The sequence below is a fragment of the Schistocerca serialis genome, chromosome 8 (genome assembly GCF_023864345.2).
Source record: "Schistocerca serialis cubense isolate TAMUIC-IGC-003099 chromosome 8, iqSchSeri2.2, whole genome shotgun sequence".
Classification (NCBI taxonomy): domain Eukaryota; kingdom Metazoa; phylum Arthropoda; class Insecta; order Orthoptera; family Acrididae; genus Schistocerca; species Schistocerca serialis.
Genome location: NC_064645.1, coordinates 335,644,110 through 335,661,551, shown reverse-complemented (window position 1 = coordinate 335,661,551; position 17,442 = coordinate 335,644,110). Strand labels below are relative to the sequence as shown.

General features: G+C 40.7%; 1 non-coding gene across 1 annotated transcript; it reads left to right on the top strand.

The window, feature by feature from the left end:
- Positions 1-3,210: 3,210 nt before the first annotated feature.
- Positions 3,211-3,282, top strand: Trnaa-ugc (transfer RNA alanine (anticodon UGC)). Its single transcript has one exon. It is a non-coding gene; the product is annotated as a tRNA-Ala (tRNA).
- Positions 3,283-17,442: the final 14,160 nt, after the last annotated feature.

Below are 17,442 nucleotides of genomic sequence, written 5' to 3'. Positions count from 1 at the left end.
CTTCGTGGCCCCCTCGATCCCATTTGAGAGGAGTAGGCTACGTACTGGCACCAGGTTTTTTCTTTCCTTTCATCCATAACATGAAACCAACACAACACTCTACAAACATTCACCGCAGCCATCCACATGACCCAGATATACACGTGATAATGGTAATGCATCCATCCAAAGGGGACATTAAATTCACAGGCTCCTTGGTCCTACCCTAGAGGAGCAGGCTAACACTGTACAAACACTCATCAATCATCCATATGACCTAGATGCACACTTGACATTTCATAACAGATCGGAGGAAAGTAAAGACTACGTCAATTAGGGCCTTGACTAGGATGGCGATGCAGGACGCCTTCACTTACCCCCACCATCATTCCTCGAGTATGAAACTCAGTTATATTATGACAATGGTTTAGTTTTATGTATCCATCTTGTGACCAATGATTACTAATAGTATACTCAAAGATATTCTGCAATTAATTACTATTCCTAATATGGGAAATCTCTGACTTTATGTCCCATACCAACAAAAACTTTTAACTACCTGTGACGTTAAACAAATGGCTCAGTATGCAAATTAGTGATTTAAGACAGAGACAGTGTAATTATTCTTGATATCGTAGCGTCATTCTCAAAACACTGTGTATGGTAAACTCCTTATGTTGCATATTTCTTCAGCATTGTGATGTTAGTTCCGTGGAATTTCTAATTTCGGATGAATTCAGTTCTAATGCTAGTTACTCTTACTAATCAGAAATTTTAGTATGTTATATATACATTTGGCAACCACTAATCTTTGATGCTACTCTATGGCATAACTATAGTATCTCAAATGTAACTTCATATTTGTTTCAGTATTGTTGATAAACCCTTACTTTATTAATCAGAATCATCAATATGTTTACATTTGACGCCATGAATCATCAATGTTACTCTGTACCATAAACCTTGTATCTCTAAGACAACATAATCTACGTTCAGAAGGACGTTAATGCATTTATCTTCTCTCGCCGATTGAAACATTGTATTGAATTTTAAGTTGTGTGTGGAAGTGCAGTGCAGGTACAGTGAGTCTATTTATTCATCACATTTTAAAATTTTCAGTGGTCATTGTTACAACACCTAATTAACATTTCGAAAACTCAAAGATGTAAAAGATAAAAAGATATCGCATTAAAATTGAACTGGTTATAGCCCTACCTCAGATTATTATTTTTGTGTTCATACTGCCATGCCATCAACATAGGCAAGTTACTTTCCTATGACGTTGTTGCGTATCATCGAAGGATGAAAGCTAATTAAAATGAAAAGAATCTTCAATTCAATTCAAGAACCAATGCTACAAGAAAATGATTAACTATGATTACCTTCAAAATCTCTAAAAACACAGAATGTGTACTGAAGTGTGAGACAGATCACATACGTGTATGTAGTTGAAATGCATATACTGTGAACAACTGTACACTTTTATCATAAGGAACTCATTAGAAAGTATGAATAACTTTCCAATAGATATGTAGTTGATATACAAATAAGTAGTCAGAAACATAGGCTGAAGTGAAAGGACAACATGGACGAGATCAGCATGGATTTGGACATCAATCTTTATAACCAAAAACCCGTAGAACACGTAAGATTTATTCAGTCAGTTATTCATCTTTATAACCAAAGTTACGGAACATGTAAGAATTATTGACCTTCATCTTCACAAAAGGCTTTTGTACAATTATTCTTACATGACTCCTTGTGTAACTACTGTTTCCTTGTGTAGCAACTCTTTACCAACATCACTAACCTACTTTGGCTTTATTCATCACTGTCATGTTATAGAGTTCGAGTTCATTGTTTCCAGTTGGTTCATCAGGAGCGCTCAGTGTCATATCTTTATTTTTGTTCTTTGTTTTATATCGTATGAAGTCACGCTTTGTGGATGAACAAATAATATTTGATAATATCGATCAGTATTACAATTTATTATTTGGTTTAGTATCAAAACATCTGGTCTCTTAATATTTTTGCACTATGTACAATGATTTTCTTTTTATCTGTTTTGCTAGAGTAATTAATGTGGAGAACTTCTACTAAAATACATGGTACCAAGATATGAATGCAGTGGACTTTCACAAGAAAAGTAAGCACTACGGCACTTGCATGTCCATACCTTGTGTCCTTCTATGTACAAATGCTGGTTTATTGAAATCTTGCGGTCAAAATAATTAGGATTTGTGTTGAAGGCAGCAATAAACTTAGTTGTACAAGCTATCGACAGTCATTATTATTCTCGTGAGCCAAATACATCAGACAAATATTCGTAGAGTACCAGTTTTGCTACACAATTTATCATGTAGATACTAATCTGTCTAAAATTGCCGTAGTTATTATAAATATATGTTGGCGACTGCCAATGACCTTTTAATACAAAGGATGCAATTAATCATAGAAGTGTAATTCACCAATTACTTTTCAAATCCTTAACATAGTACAGCAGTCATTCAATGTCAGAATAAAATGCAGCTGTATACCACTGTACATCATTTTCTTCTTCTACAACCACTACTACTGCTGCTACTACTACTACTACTACTACTACTTCTACCACCACTGCTACTGTAAATGATGAAGAATTTGTAACAGTTCATCCCGTCCAGAATAAGCACAATGACAACCTAAATACCCGTAGCTTACTTTTCTCGTAGAGTGTGTAAGAGTACGATTACTTCTCGTCTCTCTGACCTACTTTAACGACATATACTTCACTAAACTATAGGCCTAAGTCTCTTGTTGTTCTCTGTAAGAGAAATTCACTGTGAGGTTATTCGTTCTGTTTTCTACGAATAAAATCTTGAAATATTTTACGCACCAAACTGCAAAACATGCTTCAGAATTTATTATGCATTATCCAGAATTAACTGGAGAGCTTAAGGATTTTCTGTCTAAGTGATACCGAGAGGAAACTTTGAATACTCTCCGATTTGGAAAATAGCCGTTAATGTTTGCAGCCATTTGAACGAAAAATTTGGCAAGAGGAGAAGCATTAGGTCTTAATTCTAATCGACATTCAGGAAGCTTTAAATGGCGTTTTGCAAGCTGTATTACATATTGCACGCAACGGAAGAAAAAAAGTTATTAATTTACAAATAATGATATTAAAGGAGAACGATTTTCACTGTCTAGCTGTCCTTACAACCTGTATACATCGCATAGTCACCGGCCATCGGGGATGTAGCTCAGTGGTAGAGCGTTCGCTTTGCATGTGAAAGGCCCCGGGTTCGATCCCCGGCATCTCCAAAATAATTTTTTAATGCTTCTTATTACATTATTTAGAGATTTTTTTCATACTGTGAGACTCGGTTTCTTCAAATCTGTTATGGATGAATACAAACATGAGTTTAATTACAAAGATCAAACATATTACAATGGCTATAGAACGAAATACCAATATTTTTAGGTCTGCAGTTGCTTCTTGTAGTGAATAAATATAAATTTGCTAACTGTACCCCCTTCGGTATTGTCCTCATACAAACATCCTAAATGTAACTGTAACTGGACTGTAACTAACCTGTTAATCAACTTTTATTCATTAAATAAACTTCAGTGTGATGTCAAGACTACTTAAATTATTCCATTTATATGCTTTAGTAGAAGTCTGAAATTTTCTCAGAACATGGTGTAGTTTCCAGCTGAAACTCTATGTTGCTTTTATCAGTGGCTGTTCATCGTTTGATTATGTAGCTACTCGTAATGTTGCCTAATCCAGAGTAAATATGGAGGTTGGTTTTTGTATCTGTAATTGAATGACTATTTTGTGCTGGGTAGGCTGCAAAACTGGATTTATTTAAATTATTTAAATCTAGCGCATCAGCGTACTTTATGTTTAGTGAACAAAAGCAAAGATTTCAAACGTAATTTCAGTAGTAAAATGGTCGACGAAATATCATCCTAAATTCTTAGACTGATGGAGTTGGTACACAGCACATACATGGTAATTTTAAAATAATGAACGTAATATAAATCTATATATATTTATTTAATGTCACCAATAATGCAATGCGAATGCTGAGAAAAGAAAGTCTTTGCAGCAACGTAAATTCTGTGAACGTTTAGTCATACTCTTCGGTTTATTTACACTGCGTAAAACACGTGGCGGTTGCTACATGTGACCAAGTTCGTGTAGCGACAACAATAAATTTTCGATACTAGTAACGTAAGTAATGCCTTTAAGTTTATCTCACTGATGTAAGTCAATTCTCGCCAAATTCAGTGCTTACTTGTTTTATAGCCTGCCGCAGCTACACGACTCCTACAATGCTGCAAACATTCAGTAAATGTGTACTGTCTGATGATTAATCGCCAGGTGATTCCAAACCAGTCGTGGCAATTAAAGTCTGAAGAATCACGAAAGGCAAATGGTAGCAGCTATTTCTGGAAACCTTTGTGCCTTTCGTTTTATGCTTAGCTGTTGACCTATACTAATTGGTATTTAAAATACGTCAGGATGACGCACTGTTTGATAATCTTTACTAAACGCAGATACAATCTGGGCCTTCCTTATCAAAGGAAATGTGAACCTGGGACTGCAAAGGCTCTTCACCGAAATCGGTGAGCGATAAAGGCTATGCGTTGTTTAATTTCTCAGCAGTGTCATAGGTACCAGTAACAGTCTAAGTATAGCCGAACCAGAACTTTTAAGGTGTCAAGGTGGTGTTAGAAATGACCACTCATCACGGAGGTCGAGTTCACCGTTACGAGAGCGTCCGGAGCCGATGGTGAAAGAGTGTGTGAGAGAGGAAGAGCGGCTGCGGGAAGGGGGGTGGGGGAGGAGAGTGCGGTAGGCCCAGGGCCAGGCACGTGACTAGAGTGGGGATGAGTGTGGCAGGGGTGGGAGAGAGGGGAGGGCCCCCGCTGCCGAATCTGGCGTGGCCAGGCCGCCACCTGCTGGGACCGGCTGATATCCTGGTTGCGTTTGGCCCGCCGGGACCCCCGAAAACCGGCTCGCACGGTCGCCGACCCCGAGGTTGGCAGCCCGGGCCAACTTCCCCCCGCCACTCTCTCTGCTACGCCTGCTTCTGCTCGCACTGTCTGCGCTGCTAAGGCCTACCCTTCCACCGAAAACTACCGTTTGTCACAGAGACAGGCCTCTCTCTCCGATCTTCTTCGTCTCTTCTACATTCTACCCTCTCCCTTCCACAGTTCATCACAGAGCGGATCGAGTTGCCGCACCGGTTAAGGCCCCACATCCTAGGGACGGATCGCAGCGGGCGATCCGTCGCCCGGTCATGCGGTTTCTCCGCAGATCCCACGTGTGTGGGCAGATCGCAGCGATTTATCGCTGAACACTCTTAAGTTTCCATGCGCTCTGATGAATCGGACGCGACGTCTGACAATATGGCTCCGACACGTTTGGTCATTTATTAAATGCGGTTGTATAATTTATTTTCGTTTCGCTTTGCCCACTTCGAATAAGAACTTAACGTTACAATCTATATGTATTCAGGGATCACGAGCCACCCTGAGAAGTGGAGACTGGAAATGCGATTTATATTAAGATGTTATACAAATACAGAAAGTGATTTTGCAGTGATTAGGATTTTCTAACTTACGTTAGAATTAGAATTCATGTGAAGTTGATTGCAATAGTGGTGGTACACTGGGCACCATCTGGTGATTATGAATTATTTGTGAAACAGCTACATGCATTATTAAATTTTTTTAACTTCTAAACAGCATGACGTATTGTAATACAAAAAAGTGGAGATTGTAATTTAAATGTTTAGACAAATCTGTTATGCAGTTACACTCAATTCCCTTGTCATTTCATATAACCTAACTTTCCCTCATACGAGTTATAAGTCATGAGAATCAGCTGTGCTGCTATTGACAGTATTTTTATAGAACCTTCGAAATTGAAAAACACATTGTGTAAATACCTGCAGTTAAACTATAAGACTAATGAATGAAAAAAAAAACAGAGGACTAATAACCAAAATCGAACTGCATTAGCACGCTGGAAAGATGTTAACAACCCATTTGACGTCAGTGAAAAATGTAACATATTCTCTAAAGTAGGTAATTCAAAATTCTCAAGAAAACGTGTCAAAACGACTTTAATACATCACACTTCCCGTTTTTTAAATTTGTTTTGCAAATATTTATGGAAATTTGAAGATGAACTGCCACTGTTGCTAAACACAGCAGTTCATTTTCCATAGGAGAACTTCACGACACAATGGTGTTCGTAATACTGGTTGAAACTGTGTGGTGAATCGGTCGTAATTGGCATAGTCGAAGCTAGCGTCCTATAGCAGGCGATATGGCAAGCGAAGATCAGGACACCAGTACAGTGGGACGCTGAAAGCACCCTGGTGAATCTCATGTAGAGACCTCTGGTCTTTTAGCTGATTTTTAGTCCTCCCATGTTTGATTTCGTTTCATAGTTAACAGAAATTAGTTTCATCACATTGTGCTTCCGATTACGACTTTTCGTGTGTATTACACTCTTTGATTTGATTTGTAAATATGTTACTCATATTTTGATTACGTTGTTCTCGCTTCAATATTGGTTAGGAGAGTGATTCCAAAATTGTTTTTGTTTCGTATAAAACAGATGCTGCTTTCGTTGTTTGGTGGACTTACGTGTATCTGTTATCGCTTACGAATCTGAGTGTGAACTGCTCGATTTAAATGCATTCTAAGTACATTGCTCGTATTCTACGTCATTTTTGTTAGAATCTGTTTTCTGTAATTTCTCGCATTTAATGGAGAACTCAAAGTTAGCATGTCTAGACAGTACTGGCACTCAGCTTCATTATATCTCGCCACGGAATGAGTAAAATTCTGCTTTGAATGATGTTGCTTCTAGCATTGCACAGTATCTTGCAGAGTATGGATGTAGATATAGCTGAGCAGGCCCTATGCCTTCTAGCCTTGATGACTATAGCCTTCTACCGCGCAAATGCTAAAAATGCAACAGTAGTTAGACAAATGTTTCACATAATATTAACATATACTGCAAATAATAAATTTCAGCAAAAGTCAATGAAAATTTCGGTGGCTTTCTTTAAATAGAGTACGAAGAACTGCTGGTAACAAAAATATCGTAGAATACGAGCAATATACTTACAGTGCATTGAAAGAGAGAAGTTCACACACGGATTCGTAAGCAATAACGAACGGACACGAATCCACAGAATACCATGTCACGAAACTAATTTCTGTTCCATATGAAATAAAAACAAATTTGGAATCATTTACCCCACCCAGTATTACGGATGAGAGCAGAAATTAAGCAGACTACGGGCAACATATTTACATTTGAATTCAAAGAATGCAATACGCACAAGATGTTCGTAATCAGGAACGTAATTTCCACTGATAACAGACACACGGTCGAAAATGCAATGCTGGGTTTTACAAATACCTACACTTTACCGCCAGACTACCAGATCCATGTATCATCTAGTACTAGTATTTCGAAAAGCAATCAACAGTTTTCCGCGCCATATTCCTCGTATTCCAAGTTCACTGACACGCTACTTGAGTGCTGCTGTCGTTCTGTTTCCGTTCTGATATTTTGGTCTTGTGGCAGCCGGAGCAGCTACAGTACTCATACAAAGATAAGTTGCCAAGCTTGGGGACATGCACCCTACGAGTAGCGACTTTCGGCTCTTTTTTCCAAAGCGTAGGAACGGATTTTCGATCCCTCTGTAAAACACAGGGACGTTTTGTTTAAGGAAGAATAATTACAAAATAAGAGATTAAAAAGAAAAAATTCCCAGACTGTACAGATTTTGAACGTAGTATACGTCTGTCACTTTTGGGTACGGAAAGTTGGCCTATAAGGGCCTATGTATTTTAGTCACTGTCAGGAGGGGGTACGTGACTGGGGAATATTGACGTGTTTGTTGCTATTTATCACTCCTCCTGACGATGAGATGCTGCCTCCAAAGGTTCAAATTTCGCACGGAAGTTAACCTTATCGCTATAGTTTGCTAAGCACAATTTCTTAAATGTCACTAACTTTCCTGGAAATACGCAAACAAAATGTCAGCGCCCTTTCGTATTTCTCGTACCTATTCTGTTTAGATAATATTTTACCCATATTCGTCTTATGTTTACGTTTTCTGTCGTCTTTCATCGCAATAAATGCAGCACAAATTGCGGAGCAAAGTAATAGGTGCAGAGCAGACTTTTTGCACAACGAAGCAACATCTGGTCACGAGAAAGCGCATGTCCACGTGCGTCTTTGTACTAATTTTGCCCTTTTGTTTCCGTGCGTCAGCGATTGCGCAGGTAAAAGACGCTTCGTATGGACGTACCTTTACGTTGTCAGGTGCTTACGGTTTCACCAAAAGCAGTACATCGGTGGAGTGCGTAAAACGCTCAGTGGAACCCGCAACCAGCGGTGTGAAGAAATAAAATACTCTACAAAAAGCAGCTGTTGCGTTCTTATTTACCTCACGTAATGAGACTACGAAGCTACCAAAGAGATGTGCATAAACGTCTCTATAATGGGCTTTTATGAATCACGGATACTTCTGTGGGTCAACCACAGCATGTGTTTGGTAAGAATCTCAAGCTGCGTAAGTTATCAGAACTGCGGACTATCTTGAGAATCGGGGCAGTGGTACTGGTTTCAGCGAGATTCCTACATCTGTTTCGTTTTACCATTATGCGAAAAGAAGCAAGCTTTCAGACGTAAATTTTTATTTCTTCAAATACGCGTTTAAAGGTTTCACGGCTATTTCCGAAGATTATGATTTTGTGAAACAACAAATCTAGCCGTTGAAGAAATAAAAATTTGCATCTAGAAGTCAACTTCGTTTTATTGTATATTGCGGAACATCTATTCGTCCCCCCCCCCCCTCCCCTGCACCACCACCACGTCCAGCCCTTCCCAAGTAGTCGGTGGCCGATAGTGTTGGATTAACGGAACAGGCAATAAAATTAAAATATATAAAAAATTAAAAATAAACACAAAAAATGAATTTTCTTTTGAGACACCTCCAGTGAAGAATAACCGGAAATAATGCGTCATTTCCAAAAGAAAAACTCAATCTCACTGCGTCTGTTTACGTCTTTAGTAGGAAGCACAAAATCATGTACTTCCGCGCATGAGTAGAGACAAACAGCAGTAAACATCCCAAATAACGTTGTGAATATTTTTTTGAAAACAGTGACCGTTAAGTGTACAGAACTGTTAGTAAATGGGGAGTGCTACTACCCAATACCTGATTAGCTTAGATTTTTTTGTCGTCAGTCTAAAATCTTTTGCATCCGTAGAGACTTTCGTGGTGAACAACGTAGGGACTTTCCACAAGTCGCCTGAGGACATTGTCGAAAATCAGTTGGCAACAGTACTGTACTCTCAACCTGCTGGCGGTCGCCGTCCCGTTCCCTTGCTGGTTCAATAAATGACAAGCGTGTGACCATAATGAAGGTGCTATAGTTGTATCATGGTTTTTATAACTGAGAAAAATCGTTTTCAATATATTTATGGCAACAGTTGTTGCAGAATGCACTGATGAGGCAAAACATTTTGACCACCTACTTAAAAGCGTGTTGGTCCACTTCTGGAACACGATTCATCAGTGATTCTGCGTGCCATGAATTCGACAAGTACTTGATATTTTTTGAAAGACATCATGTTTACGGCGGAGACTGTTACACATTTTATTTCCACTATCGCAATTTCGGCCTTAGGCCATTATCAAGTGCAGAAATGTTTGGCTTTAAGCCATGTCAGCATGTATAAAGTTGATAATGGCCTAAGGCCGAAATTTTAATAGTGGAAATAAAAATTTTAAGAGTCACTGGCGCAAACATGATGTCTCTCAAAAAATTCAAATGACTGTGAATCCCAGTTATGAAAAGTTAAGTACCGCACTTGATAGGTTTCCAGAGGTCTGTGGCACCAAATGCCTACGTACAGGTCACACACATCGCGTAATTTACGGGTGGATGGTTTGGGGGCGCGGAACTGGCGCTCAATAGCGTCCCAGTTAAACTTCATCGGATTCAGATAAAGCCCAGTCCACCATCATGTGTTCACTATCATGCTCCTCAAACCACAGCAGCACGAATCTGGGCTGGTGACACGAACAGTTATCCTACTGGAAGATGCTATCGCTGTTCAGGAAGACATCAAACATAAGGGGTAGCAGGTTCACGTAGTCCAGAGCTGTCGTGCTGCCTTCGATTACTATCGCGGGTCCCAGGTGAATGACCTTCAAAACACAATACTGCTCCCACCGGCCTGCGTCCGTGGCGCGCTGCATGTTTCCAGCAGCCGTTCGCCTGGATGCCACTGTATCTGAACACGTCCGTTGATCTGGTTTAAAAATAAACGGTTTTCATCCGACCGGGCGATGGATGAGATTTCATTGATCTACGGTCCAGACTCGATGGTCCTGTGCCCACTGTAATCATAACTGACGATGTTGGGTCAACATGGGAACGCGTAGCGGTCATCTGTTGCGGAACGCCATGTTCAACACTGTGCGCTGAGCGGTGAGTTCCAAAGCACTCGCGCACGCGCCTGCACTGTACTCTGTAGTCAGCTCTGCCACAGATCGCCGCCTGTCCTGCTTTACAGGCGGTCCCTCCCGCCGGAGGTTCGAGTCCTCACTCGGGCATAGGTGTGTGTGTGTGTGTGTGCGTGTGTGTGTGTGTGTGTGTGTGTGTGTGTGTGTGTTGTTAACATTGGTTAGTTTAAATATTCTGTAAGTCTAGGAAACGATGACCTCATCAGTTTGGTCCCGTAGAAATTCAGGCACATCTGAACATTTTTTGCTTGAGAGGGCGGGCGAGCCTCCGACACCTATGTTCTGTGATGAGGTATGGACGTCCAACCTCCAACTTCTTGCCGCCTACTCGTGATTTGAGCAATCGTCGACCATTTTTCCATAGATGCTCACGATAGTAGCATGCGAACAGCCGACCAGCTTCGCTGTTTCCTAGATGTTCGCTCCCAGGCACTCACCCGCAACCATCTGGCTTTTGTCAAATTCGCTTAAGTCGGCTGATTTCCGCATTTGCGCTATTTATCGTTGCTAGAATAATTCTTCGTTTGTCTCTGTCCTTAACGCGTCACTTTCCCTTGTAAGATGTCAGTCAAATCCAACACCTTCCATGAAAACCCCGACATGATAAGCAAATCCAGTAGTATGTCACATAGCTCTGAATAAATCGTGACATTAAATTAACCAAAGTAATACGAGTAACGAGTGAGCAAATGGAATACCACAGACTAACACAAGAATGCCTAAATGCATGTCATACCTTCCCACCGTGAGACAGACGCAGTTCCGAGGGGAGAAACGAGAACAGAAGCCGAGAGCAGACCGTGTTAAGCTAGAAGACCCTACGATAAGGGATGGACACCCACGTGCCAGCTAACCGACAGGACCACCCCCCAGCCCATGTTAAAAGCTAGAGCCCTCCAGAAGAACAGTATAGATCTTACGATAACACTAAAAGGGCCACACCAGCCGCAAGTTTTAGCATGAGACTTTTTCGCGTCTCTGTTACGTTGGAAACGTTAAAAACATTGCCCCACCACGAAAAGTAACAGACAGGACCACCTCCCAGCCCATGTTAAAAGATAGAGCCCTCCAGAAGGACAGTATAGATCTTACGATAACACTAAAAGAGCCACACCAGCTGCAAGTTTTAGCGTGAGACTTTTTCGCGTCTCTGTTACGTGGCAAACTTTAAAAACATTGCCCCACCACGAAAAGTATAACGTTTCTCATTGGATAGACAGAATTTTTGTAGGCGGAGCTTAAGGTTAACATTGAGACCCTGATTGGTCAGAAGAAAACTCAGCCAGATAGTTTTTTTTAAACCAACTTCGGTAAATTGTAGTAACGATAAGTTAGAAAGGAGTTGCTTCGGAGACGGCGAGGTGAGAGGAGCTGTGCTGCCCGCCGCCCCCTGATGAACACCGACAAGGTAATGAGCGCACGCGATGGCACATTTTTGAGTGCATAAGGCTTCACTCAGAACTGCAGAAGTCTCATCTCTTACATCCCCTTTTTACGTAATACTAGTGTCGATCGTCATGTGAGCTCATGGTATTCACATTTGCTACGTAAGTTAAAATCTGAAACACGATGATTTTTCTGTTATATAATTATTGAGAAGCCACATCAGCCACGGTAATTTATGACAAGTTAGATAAGTAATTAAAGATAATTGAGGGTCACTGTAGACCATTTTGATAGTTTTCTCTTTTGTGAAACTTAATTTAAACCTAGATTATAGATGCGATATGGCATAGCTCATCCTTCGATCCATTGTAGAACTTGGAAACCCATTCAGGGAATATTCGTTCACATTTTTGTTGAACGCAGTTGGTTTTTACCATCCTGTATTAAAACATTTCCTTTTATCAATAGTGCAATTTATAAACGATGTTTTGTGAGTAGAATAAAATTTCCAATGGTAAACTTAACTGCTTTTTCGACGTTATTTTACCAGCTAACTAAAAATAGGAAATCCTTGAACCCCTTCCACTAAATTTAGTTAGTATTAAGATTTTTTTAGAGGGAGTGCAGTGGAGCTGACGCTGAAATCATTAAGTATTTGGTTATATCATCGCTATTCTCGCTGAACTCTTCTGAACTCTACATGTCATGTGTGGTCTGGCGTCTCCTTACCAGCAACAGGTCCCAGGTTCAAACTAGTCAATTCCCTAAAAAACACGCTCAGAGCGTCGTTGCGCGAAAGTGGTAGGGAGACACGACATAGGACAAACAGACACCACGCAGAATGTTAGACCCTCAGCCCCGGCAGACAGCATAAAACTTGGCGGTGGGCAGTGCTCGTAATGTTTTGGCTCATTAGTGTACATATTTGCAATTGAGTATGATCAATGGGTCGATTTAGCAACGGAAATGAATTTGTAAATATAAGGAATGGAATAGCTGAATTTTCTGTCCCAAGTCAAAGAAACTGTAAAGACGAAATAATGCCAGACGTTCTAGTGGAGGATGACGCATTTCCATTCCTTAAAAAATTGATGCGATCTTCCTCGCAGTGCAACGTTTTTGGTGGGTATGGCAAGCAAGTGTTCAATATGTACTGTGGCGAGTATGAAAAACGGATAATATGCTATTGGGTTGTGGGCAAATCGGTGCACAGTTTCCAGGAAACCTTTCGAAATTGAAGAAGAGACTGTGAATAATTTTGTAAAGGTTGCAGGTCTACTCCACTATTACATCACGGTAAATTTGCTGTAATCGGACAGACACTGAAAAGCCACAAGAAAAGCTTGAAAACCAAATACGTTCTTGGAAAAATATCACGTGCACAGTAAGAAACAGCATAAAAATTACTTTCACAGCATCGTAAGAGCCATGTCCTGGCAGTCTGCAATTATAAAGAAACGCCAATACTAAATTTACTTACTAGGCCAGTACCAGTTTAAATTTTCTGTTAATTTGCTTTGACAATACTAATTTTAATTTACTGCAGCCAGTATTAAGCTATAAATATGCGTCACTGTTATTAGTGAAAGCAGTTCGGTTTACTTACAATTAGAGAAGTTTTTTACTTAGTTATCCCTGCCCAAATGTCAATAAATGTCTTTGAAAGTTTTTTCACGTAATCTGGATGGCACTTCGTACAAGAACGGGTTCTTTCACATATCTATCGGTGCAACCATATGCTGCACAAGAATGTACGCCAAGTCAAAGAATACAACCTTACATGGAGAAAAACAATGAAAATACTGTGAGACAGTTATCGTAGCGAGAGGGAGCAGTATTTTCATTTCTTTAACCACTCTTTGCTCCACATATCACGCATCCTCTTTCATGGTTTTAGTAGCACAGCCAAAAACGCTTTCAAAGCAGCGCATTTTCGTCTGAGCTGGGCAAATTTCTCTACCCCCCCCCCTCCTCCACCCACAATCAATTACAGCATTGTGTGTGGCGACAGACTGATCTCTATCGTACCCTGAGGCTTAGGTTAGGTTGGAAACCAACTAATGTCAACATAAAATAAGGTTGTGCTAATCTTAACACCATAGATGATAATCTGTTGCATAATCTGATTACAATGTTCAGGCCACATTTAACACACTTCAGCACTTTTCGTAATACAAAGTGAAACTCCTAGGTACGTTCAAAAATCTGTAGTACATAACAGACAAGTCTCCGACGAGTATTTTGGTGCACATTATGTAAATAAATCGTACATTACGAAAAATTTGTTGCTTTGAGACAATGTAACGGTATGAAACAGGTGCTTAGCTTACCTCTGAAATTCAGTAAATTCCACTTTGGTGAAGACCACCGTCTTTGGCAGATGAACACAGTGTTACTCTTGGATCATTATCAAAGTTTCTTTTCCATTGTTCACAGAACACTTGTACACTGTATCGAGTAAACTGTTATCTCTCAATCATTTTGTATAAAGTGAAAACTAATCTGAAACACACTCACAGCTACGCCGGTAATCAGAATGTTTAGATGGTGGTGGTTAGTGTTCAACGTCCCGTCGACAACGAGGTCATTAGAGACGGAGCGCAAGCTCGGGTTAGGGAAGGATTGGGAAGGAAATCGGCCGTGCCCTTTCAAAGGAACCATCCCGGCATTTGCCTGAAACGATGTAGGGAAATCACGGAAAACCTAAATCAGGATGGCCGGAGACGGGATTGAACCGTCGTCCTCCCGAATGCGAGTCCAGTGTGCAGAATGTTTAGACTGGTGACTGCTGCTAAGTAATACAAAAGTTTCTAAAACCGAATTTCGTTTAATATGACATTACTTTGAAAGTTAACTTTCCTTGTAATGCACAGTGGCACTCAAAACCTCGGTGACTACGAGTAGTGTCACTAGTAACTGCCGTTTCGACCACCAGTGGCGCTCGCTGTCGAAGAATGCAGTCAACATTAGGTGGCGGTATGTTGACTGCTCAGGTTTGTTGTTAGGATCATTGAATAGGAGGAATATCTGTGAAGAGAGCACTCCTAACTACGCTACATGTACATGCCTCTTAGCTTCTGAAAGATGAAGGCCGTACTTACGACTCCGTTTTTCGATGTAGTGTTTACATGCTTCGGACTAAAGCGGTTTTGCTAAGCCAGTCAAATACAGGTTTTCCGATCGTCAGTTGGTTTACACAGATTGTCTCTGGAAATAAACTGTTTCTGTCTCTTCAATTAAACTTCATGCTAAGTCTAATATTTCTACTTCTCATCCACAGCAGAGAAACTCCCTCTTTCCAATAAACGAAATGTTTTTCCTTTATTTCTTTTTGTTTTTTAAAAAAATAGGCGTATCCTGACGACGGGAGAACGTTTAGAAAACAGTTACGCGTTTACATGGGGGCGAAAATTGATTGTGGAAGAGGAAATCAGGTGACTAGAACCGCATTTCCAGAATCTATATTGGAGTGTTTACGTGACCAACTTGAAAATCAAATTTTGGGAGCCTCGTGTAAACGTGACTGATGGTCCCCGAAGTCACGTGACTTCTTGGTACAATACTTGCCTATGAAAAGAAGTGGTTCTTCCTTTAGTGTATTTCGATTTCTATCTGTAGTAGCAAAAATTGTTTCCCGTTGTTGTGAACAAAAAGTAAAACGTGAAAACAGAAAAATAAGTATAATACTTCGTGCAACATGTTAACAGCTTCACACATAAGCCACGTGACAATTCCGGTTTGATGTTGGAGATACACGCAGTAGATCATGCTCATCCCGTAGGAACTACATGTGGAGTGCATGCTGAGGAGGAGTTTTCTATGAAGGGTACAGAGCGAGGTGGTGCATTCATAAGACACTGAAGTAGTACTGGGCAAGACAGCGGCTCAAATGCTCTTGCTGCCATCCACATAGTTTCTCGAGATTACTATACATTGTAAAGGTAAACACCGGATTGATTTCTTTGAAAAGGGACGCGACCGATTTCCTTCTCCGATCCGAGCTCTTGGTCCAGTCGTAATGAGTAGCAGCCAACTGTACGTTAGACCGTAATCATCCTTCTATTCGTATTATTCGTCGGCCACTTGAGATCGTTGCAGTGCTTGTGAAGTTCATGGCGCATGCCTTAGGTGTTCGACTGTTCGCCACACACGTGGTTGTTTCACGGGCGAAATTTCCGCGGCGGCGACGGAGTGACGTATTCAAGCAGTTGACCCACACCATGGGCATCCGCAAAAATTCATTCTCCAGAGGGGACGAGATTGTAAAATTGCCATTTTGTATATAACCAATTCGGTGAGTCTGAGAGTGTATAGTGCCCGCAAAAATAAATTTGCCAAGAATTACACACAACGTACCGTATCTCAAACGACTGATACAAAAAAAAAAAAAAGGTTCAAATGGCTCTGAGCACTATGGGACTTAACATCTATGGTCATCAGTCCCCTAGAACTTAGAACTACTTGAACCTAACTAACCTAAGGACATCATACAACACCCAGCCATCACGAGACAGAGTAAATCCCTGACACCGCCTGGAATGGAGCCCAGGAACCCGGGCGTGGGAAGCGAGAACGCTACCGCGCGACCACGAGCTGCGGACATACAAATCCACTCTGTGTTTATACATATATGCACTTTACACCTTTGGAACAAGTATATCACTTCCTCTATCTAGGAAGTATATTATCAACCAAATGTTCATCGGAAAAGGATCTGGAGAACAGGATTCATGTCACACATATTGATTTTGGACGTCTCCTACATCGGGTCTTCATGAATAAGAATCTGACACTATGTACTCTATAACAGCGAAAACGTGGACGCCCTGATCTTAATGATCTTAAGAAACTAGAATACTTCAACCAACAGACCTTTCCTTCTGACTGATTTGATGCGGCCCGCCACGAATTCCTCTACTGTGCCGAACTCTTCATCTCAGAGTAGCACTTGCGGCCTACGTTTTCAGTTATTTCCTGGATGTATTGGAATCTCTGTCTTCCTCCACAGTTTTTACCCTCTACAGCTCGCTCTAGTACCATCATCCTGTCCCTTTCTCTTGTCAGCGTTTCCCATACATTCCTTTTCTCGTTGATTCTGTGAAGAACTTCTTCATTCCTTACCTTTTCAGTCCACTTAATTTTCAAAATCTTCTGTAGCACCACTTTTCAAATGCTTTGATTCTCTTCTGTTCCAGTTTTCCCACAATATATGTCGCACCACCAAACAATACTGTGCTCCAAACGTACAGTGTCAGAAATTTCTTTCTCAAATTAAGAAGACTTCTCTTGGCCAGGAACGCCGTTTTTGCCAGTGCCAGTCTCCTTATCACGTCCTCCTCGCTGTGCCCATCTTGAGTTATTTTGTTGCCTAGGTAACCATTTCATCGTGACAAATAGTTCTGAAGTCAAGTTCCTCTCTGTTCTCATTTCTGCTACTTCTCATTAATTTCGTCTTTATTCAGTTAACTCTCAGTCCATAGTCTGCACTCATTAGACTGCCCTTTGCTTTCAGAAGATCGTG